Source organism: Mesoplodon densirostris, chromosome 15 (genome assembly GCF_025265405.1).
Source record: "Mesoplodon densirostris isolate mMesDen1 chromosome 15, mMesDen1 primary haplotype, whole genome shotgun sequence".
Classification (NCBI taxonomy): Eukaryota; Metazoa; Chordata; class Mammalia; order Artiodactyla; family Ziphiidae; genus Mesoplodon; species Mesoplodon densirostris.
In genome coordinates, this window is record NC_082675.1 from 35,829,915 (window position 1) to 35,838,311 (window position 8,397).

Consider the following 8,397-nt stretch of genomic DNA (forward strand, 5'->3'; position numbering starts at 1 on the left):
ACTGTATTTATAACATATTTGCTTTCCATTTTAAGTACTACTATTGTCTGACTTAACCAACAAAAACTTTCCAAGAACTTAAATAACTTTAATTACCTATAAAACTAAGTATACAAAATTTTGAGTTCTCTTAAATGTTCTCAAATTGTACATAAACTTAGTAAGACTTCAACATAAAAATCACAATCAATTAGACATTTTAGTTAGAATCATAAGCTATTAATAGGATTAATTATCTAAAACATTACAAGTACATAAAAATCAAATATGCACAGACTCCATAATGCAAAAATACTCATTTTACCTAGATGTAGCTGCTAGAGCCTGAGACTGGAGTTCTAATACCCATGCCAGAATGAGAGGCATGGGTTCGGATTGTTTGCAATGGGAAGCTGCACACCAAGACCTCAGCACAGCGCTGGGATGCACAAAAGGTGGTTTAGGCAAAAAAAAACAAGGATAGAAAAATATCACCAGCTGACATGGAGAAGCTCTACTGAAGTTCGCCATCTGCCTGGGAGTGGCTCTGGGGAGAAAAACAAAGTTAATGGGTTCCTCAAGCTAGTACCGCACACTCGTGGGTTCCACGTTTACAACAAGCACCACATGGTATAGGTATCCCAAGCCAAGAGTTCCCATAAAAATGGCCAGTGTCTGGGCCCCAGAGAAGCAAATGTAAAACGACACTACAAGGAACTTCTGTGTCTGCCCACAAAGGATTGCTGTTATGGAAATTATCCTCCCACCATAAACAACTAGAAAACCAGGCACAATATATGTGGAAAAAAACTGTTTGGAGTGTTGGCTAGTGAACATGCAGGGCTGTGATGCCCCAGAGAAAGGGAAACAGTAACGAAAGACCTGTGATTTCTCCAACTTGGTGCCTGGACAGAGTGTTCAGGCTGCAGTCCAACCAGAGGGACCGAGAGAGAACCTGTCAGTCTCACTGAGTTGAGGAGATAGAGACTGAAGTTCAAGGAGGCTGAAGTGGCTGGGATTCATGGGAGAGGGCAATGGAGGGAAGAGTTGCACAGAGAGGAGCCACAACTACTGAGCCCACGTGCTGCAACTACTGAAGCCCGCGTGCCTAGAGCCTGTGCTCTGGGAAGAGTTGCACAGAGAGGAGCACGGGCTGCAGCAGACAGGTCTCTGGCTGAGCGCTGCTCTGTGAGTGCGGGAGAACCCTGGGAGGTGGGGGGACAAGGAGTCCTGGGAGCTCACACAGACTGGGAGCAGTTCTCCTCCCCACCAGCCGGAATGAAAATGTTCAATGTAACACATGGAACATTGGGTAGAGGCCTCAGAAGTTGCTCACCTTAGTAGTGGGGCTAAATTAACTCTAAACTGAAAGCTGCCCTGGACACACCCTCACAAAGCTTGAAAGCAAGCCTCCAGAGGATCAAATATCTATGGTCACCTAATAGTGTGTCAGGACAAAGTGCAGCACACTTTAAATGAATGCATCATCCAGCAGTGTGAAATTCATAACAGCTGGCATCCAATCAAAATCAGCAGGTGTGCAAAGAAACAAGAAAATATGATTGATAACCAGGAGAAAAGTACATTAAATATAAATAAGTTCTGTGGATGTAATGTACAGCATGCAACTATTATAACAATAGTTAATAATATTGTATTGCATATTTACAAGTTCCTAAGAGAGTAGATGGTAAAAGTTCTCATCACAAGAAAAAGAAATTCGTAACTATGTGAGGTGTTGTTAACTAAACTTATTGTGGTAATCATATCACAATATATACATATGTCAAATGATCATGTTGTATACCTAAAACTAATACAATGTTATATGTCCATTATATCTCAATAAAACTGGGAAAAATACTTTATACACAAATTTTATGGAAGTATCAAGAATAATTCATTATTAATTTAATACAATTTGAGCAGATAATGAAAATTCAAAATAATTTTTAGTCATTTTTAACACAATGCAATCCCAACAGCAAACGTAATCATAATTTCCATAAAAGATGCTTAAGTAGCTTTTTTTTTTTTTTTTTTTTTTTTTTTGCGGTAAGCGGGCCTCTCACTGTTGTGGCCTCTCCCGTTGCGGAGCACAGGCTCCGGACGCGCAGGCTCAGCGGCCATGGCTCACGGGCCCAGCCGCTCCGCGGCATGTGGGATCCTCCCAGACCGGGGCACGAACCCGTATCCCCTGCATCGGCAGGCGGACTCTCAACCACTGCGCCACCAGGGAGGCCCCCTTAAGTAGCTTTTGAAATATGATGAGCTATGTATATATAAGTTATTTGTTGGTAGCTTATAGGTATGTAACTTGAAATGGCATTGCTATAGTTTTATGATCATTAATCTAAGTTAGCAGAAGTCCACAATCTAATAAAATGATACATGAGGGAAAAAAGTATATTAATAAAAACAAAGCCAGAAATGACAGAGATGATTGAATTAGCAGACATGGACCTTAAAACATCTGTTATAACTATATTCTATATTTTCAAGACGCCAGAGGAAATACTGAATATGTTAAGTAGAGACATGGAAGAATACCAAGGCATATCATAATGAATTTGCTGAAAAACATTGGTAAAGAGAAAGTCTTAAAAGCAGCCAGAGGGAAAAAGACAAATTAGGTACAGAGGAACAAAAGTGAGACTAACGCAAGACTTCTCATGAGAAGCTATAAAAGCCAGAGGACCATGGAGTGAGACCTTTAAAGTGCCAAGTAAAAAGCAAACCAAAAACTCTCAACCTAGCATTCTCTACCGACTGAAAATATTATTTAAAAATTAAGGCAAGGACTTCCCTGGTGGCGCAGTGGTTAAGAATCCGCCTGCCAATGCAGGAGACACGGGTTCGAGCCCTGGTCCGGGAAGATCCCACGTGCCGCCGAGCAACGAAACCCATGCGCCACAGTGACTGAGCCTGTGCTCTACAGCCCACGAGCCACAACTACTGAGCCCACGTACTGCAACTACTGAAGCCCGCATGCCTAGAGCCTGTGCTCTGCAACAAGAGAAGCCACCACAATGAGAAGCCTGCGCACCACAACAAAGAGTAGACCCCGCTGGACGCAACCAGAGAAAACCCGCGCGCAGCAACGAAGACCCAACACAGCCAAATATAAATAAATAAATAAATAAATTTATTTTTTAAAAAATTAAGGCAAAATACTTTACAGTATCTGTCAAACTAAAGCAGAGAGGTCCGCCACCAGCAGATCTGCACTGTAAGAAATGTTCAAGGAAGTTCTTCAGACAGAAGGCAAGTGGCATCAGATGGAAATTCAGATCAACAAAGAATGAAACGTAGCAGAAGTGGCAAACACGTGGGCAAATATGAAGTACATTTTTCTCATTTGTATTTTCTTCTTGCTCCTAATGCACCTCTGCCAGAGGCACCCTGGCCCGGCCTGGCACCCAGCACCTGTACTTGGCCAGCCCTAGGGTTCCAGGCCTCACCATCATCAGTACCATCAGAGGCGCTGCTTAGGGATAGATGCAGTCCCGCCAGGATAATGTGCCAGCCCTTCATCCCTCTAGTCTCAGGAAGTCCAACCTTACCCAGGGCTGGACCACTCAGGAGGCTCCTGCAGTGTCTGCATGAGAGCAGCGGCCGAGGAGATGAGGATGCACTGACCAGAGAGACGTTTTGGAGGTAAATGGGCAGGGCTGGGGTAGAATTGCTCAGGAGGACTCACCTACCTACCCTCTGCCTTGAGTAGCTGGATGGATGGTGTGTCCTCTGAAAGGGGAGCAGCCCAGAGATAGAAGAAGCAGTGTGAGGCGGTGGGGGAGGGGGGGGCGGGGTTGCATTACGGCAAAATTGTGAGTTTCCTAAAAGCTCGGGTAGGGTAAGAAATTACTGCTTTTAGAAGATATGAGGTACAAAAAGACTTGACTGAAAGAGAAGGAAGCAGTATGAGATGAATGACCAGAAAGCAGCAGAGGATGATGTTTAAATGATTACTGGGCTTGCATTCTCAGAACAAATAAAAGAGAAAGTGTGAGTTAAAGTACTGGGAACTATGAATCCTTATACTGTACGTTAAAACAAAACAAAAACTTTCCCATCTTTGTGGTGCATCAATATATCTACGTCAGGAAAGCAAATCTTGTACGATAGAGGAATTACACTCCAGTTGAATCATAGAATCAGGAATTTTCTTTACTGCTTTGGCAGTTACAGGAACCATGTAGCATTTGTGTTGCAAAGTAACATTGCATTGTTATTGCTCAAACAGTATGTTCTTGTTACTTCTAAGTATCCACCGCTATCAAGCAAAAAAAAAAAAAAAAAAAAAAGATTTACGGATTAATAGTACCACTGGCGCCGTCTCAAAGTGTTTATTATGTCCAACTCTGTGGCCCTGCTCTCTTACACACAGCAAGACGTTTAGATAAAATACACAGATTTTATGGAAGATTACATGCTTGAAACACAATGACTATTATGTCGTGTCTTCAGATGTTTGCATTTTTTTTTTTTTTTTTTTTTTGTGGTACACAGGCCTCTCACTGCTGTGGCCTCTCCCGTTGCGGAGCACAGGCTCCGGACGCACAGGCCCAACGGCCATGGCTCACGGGCCCAGCCGCTCCGCGGCATGTGGGATTTTCCCAGACCGGGGCACGAACCCGTGTCCCCTGCATCGTCAGGCGGACTCTCAACCACTGCGCCACCAGGGAAGCCCCAGATGTTTGCATTTTGACCTCTACCTTAGGGCTTTAGAGATGAAGTTATGTAAGAAAAGTCTTAGATGATTTAATACGCTTCTGAAGAATCAACTGATATATGTACGTGAAAATCTCAAAATATTTACATGAAAGCTTCCAAAATGACCTAGCTCATAGTTATTAAGATCTAAGTGATTTTTCACACTATTTCTTTACATACCTTATTGTAGTCTAGTGGCGATAGACTACGACTATTGTCTTATTATTAGAGATAATAAGACAATACTTGTGACGAAGCTCATTCATGTTCTGGGGGCACCCAGAGACAGTACACACGCCCTGCTGTCCCCACTTAAGGGCAAATTTCTACATTCTGGAAAAGGTATGGAGCAACACACAACCAAGTTGCATTTAAGACACTTTGGCGGGCTTCCATGGTGGCGCAGTGGTTGAGAGTCCGCCTGCCGATGCAGGGGACACGGGTTCGTGCCCCGATCCCGGAAGATCCCACATGCCGCGGAGCGGCTGGGCCCGCGAGCCATGGCCGCGGAGCCTGTGTGTCCGGAGCCTGTGCTCCGCAACGGGAGAGGCCACAGCAGTGAGAGGCCCGCGTACCGCAACAACAACAACAAAAAAGACACTTTGGCAACAAAATACGCCCTGCTTTGAATAAATCATGAAAGTAGCTTTCCCCTCCCCTGATTTCAAGTTTCTGTGGTTGCCCCCTCCCCTCTCCTCCCTGTTTGAAGAAGGGCGGAGGGCATAACCTATAGGAACAGGACGACAGCCTGAAGGGTCACTGGTGCCATGGTATCACAGGAAAGCCTCCTATCCTGCCTGCCCTGACCTAGTTCTAAGCTGGGTGACAAGGTGGCACCACTGATGCCTCATCCCTGGGACTGGTCCGAGGGACGAGCTTCCTTTCAGAGGCCAGGAGCCCTGGCCCAGAACCACAGTGTTTTCTTATGTAGATTCTATTTTGATTGCTCCTGGGTTGACCTCGGTGATCCAAAGACACCTGGCCCACAGCTGCGCATAGAAGCCTCCAGGCCAGCTGCAGCACATAGACTAACGACCCCACTCCACTGCCCTCTGCTCTTCACAGCCTCATATTCCCGCTGCAAAGCTCCAGCCAGGCCTCAGGACCCCCTCTGCTCTCAGACTGCTTCAGCACAGACCCCACCAGCTGGTGAGCTTCCCCACCATCCAGTCCCCACTCCCTAGAACGCCACGGGAAAAGTGCCCCTTCCTCCATACCACAAACCAGGACCACATTCCCAAGAGGATCTTTTTACTTCACTGAGAAGAAAACTGTGCAGAGAGAGGAGAGATCAACTCCTTGCTAGGGCAGAATCTTAGGAGGAAGTTTCAGCCGTGTTGACATAAAGATAAGAATGACGAAAATGAAAAAAAAAAAAATTTTCTTCTTGGAACTGGAAGCGAAGGCAATTACCCCTATCTTATACTAATAAAAATGCAAGACACCGCCTTTTCTGCTCATTCACTCATCCAACAAGCATCGACTTAGCAAAGGTCTGGATCAGACCGTCCTCCTCCCAGGCCCCCCCCACCCCCGCCCAGAGCAGGCCAGGCTGCCCCTCAGCCTTTGAATCCCCTGCCTTCTCTCCAGGTTCATGTTGATGTAAATGGAAAATCACAGGCAGCTTTGGCCTCTGCACGGGCACTCCCAGAAGTCACAGAATTAAACTGGGGTGAAAATTGGGTTTTTTTCTGTCTCCCTAGATGGAGGGTGAGGTCAAGATGGGAGCTGTGTAGGTGGCTGGGAGGGGAGGGGAGAGAAGGCAGAGGGAGAGGGAATTCTTATGAGTTTCTATGCATAACTTCATATCTATAAAGAATTAGACTATTTTGTGTAAACGTTTTTCGTTGGACTTTTTCTCCATTTTACATCTCCTCAGGCTTTTAATATTACTTTTGTTTCTCATCTAGGCCACATTATGCTTGTTAACATTTCAAAAAAGTTGCTGTGCTCTCCTAATGCTGTATTAAAGGAGGTCATTGTCTTAAAATACAAGGCACCAAAGAAAGATAAAAGCTGTAAGTAAAGGGCTTCCCTGGTGGCACAGTGATTGAGAGTCCATCTGCCGATGCAGGGGACACGGGTTCGTGCCCCGGTCTGGGAAGATCCCACATGCCGCGGAGCGGCTATGCCCGTGACCCATGCTCGCTGAGCCTGCACATCCGGAGCAACGGGAGAGGCCACAACAGTGAGAGGCCCGCGTACTGCAAAAAAAAAAAAAAAAAAAAAAAAGCTGTAAGTAAAAATATAACGATAAACGATAAAATATAACGATAAAAAAAAGATAGGGCCTCCCTGGTGGCGCAGTGGTTGAGAGTCCGCCTGCCGATGCAGGGGACACGGGTTCGTGCCCCGATCCCGGAGGATCCCACGTGCCACGGAGCGGCTGGGCCCGCGAGCCATGGCCGCGGAGCCTGTGTGTCCGGAGCCTGTGCTCCGCAACGGGAGAGGCCACAGCAGTGAGAGGCCCGCGTACAGCAAAAAAAAAAAAAAAAAAAAAAAAAAAAAAGATAAAAATTTAGCTTGAGTAATAGAAAGTTTTTATTTGTGTTTTAAAACAGGCTCATGCTAAAATCACTCTATCCTATAAAATAGGGACACTTGGATGTCCCCAGTTCTGCTAGAATCTGAGTCAATGACATTTGAACCACTTTTTTGAAGTGGAAGCAGATTGATTTCCGACAGAGCAGAGATGCAGAGGTAACTGGTTCCATTTCCACCCTAATAATACAAAACCAAAATAAAGGGGAAGGTTTACCTCCTCAAGGTTGAAGTAAGTGTTCAGGCCTCTGCTGATAGATAATTTAAAGCAAAATAAATCAAGACACTAGGCGAAGTTAAAAAAAAACAAAAAACAAAAAACAAAACATTACTTGATATGCTTATTACAGCGGTATAGTATAGTGATATAGTATATTATTATTATTGTATTATTTGTATATTATATATTTATATTTAGAGATATAGTTGTATATTATTATTGTATTATAGTTGTATTGTATTGCATTGTAGTTGTATATAATCAAGATACACCCATGATAAAAATTAGGGGGCTTGAACTCTCAGAAAATTGCATAAAGACCTTAAAATAGTAAGACATTTGGAACCACGCCTCATTTCTATGGTAGCCACAGCTACAGAAATGCAATGTGTTCCTTGTTAACACAGGAAGTTTGTTACAAAGACATCATTCAAAAGAAGAGTCAAACTCTGGAAACTCCCTTTAAAATGAAATGGGGGAAAAAATAAGAAAGCGTTTACTTCTCTAACCTTTAAAGTGTTTTATGCAGAAATTAGAAAAGTCACTGTAAAAAAAAAAAAAAAATCTAATCCAGTTCAATTCTACTGTGGACCTCTTGCATGAGTCCTTGAGGATTTCACACCACAACTGCATGACCTTCTCTCTTGCTAAAGGTAGCCCTCAGCCTGTACAAAGGTACACCTTAATTTCATGCCTCTTCCACCCAGGCTTTCAAAGTACTCACCTTGAGTAAGTGGCAAAAGTTGTGCTAAGCAGGTAAGGTCTTCAAATGAGTCAAATATTGATCAGAGGTTTTGGGAGAACTTCTCAATACTTGACTCCATATATGACATAGAGGTCAGTCTGGCTGTTATTTTTATTACTCATTTATTCCTTCCACACGTATTTATTGGGCACAGACTGTGAGGATATAAAGATGAACCAGCAGGAGATTTGCCCTCAGG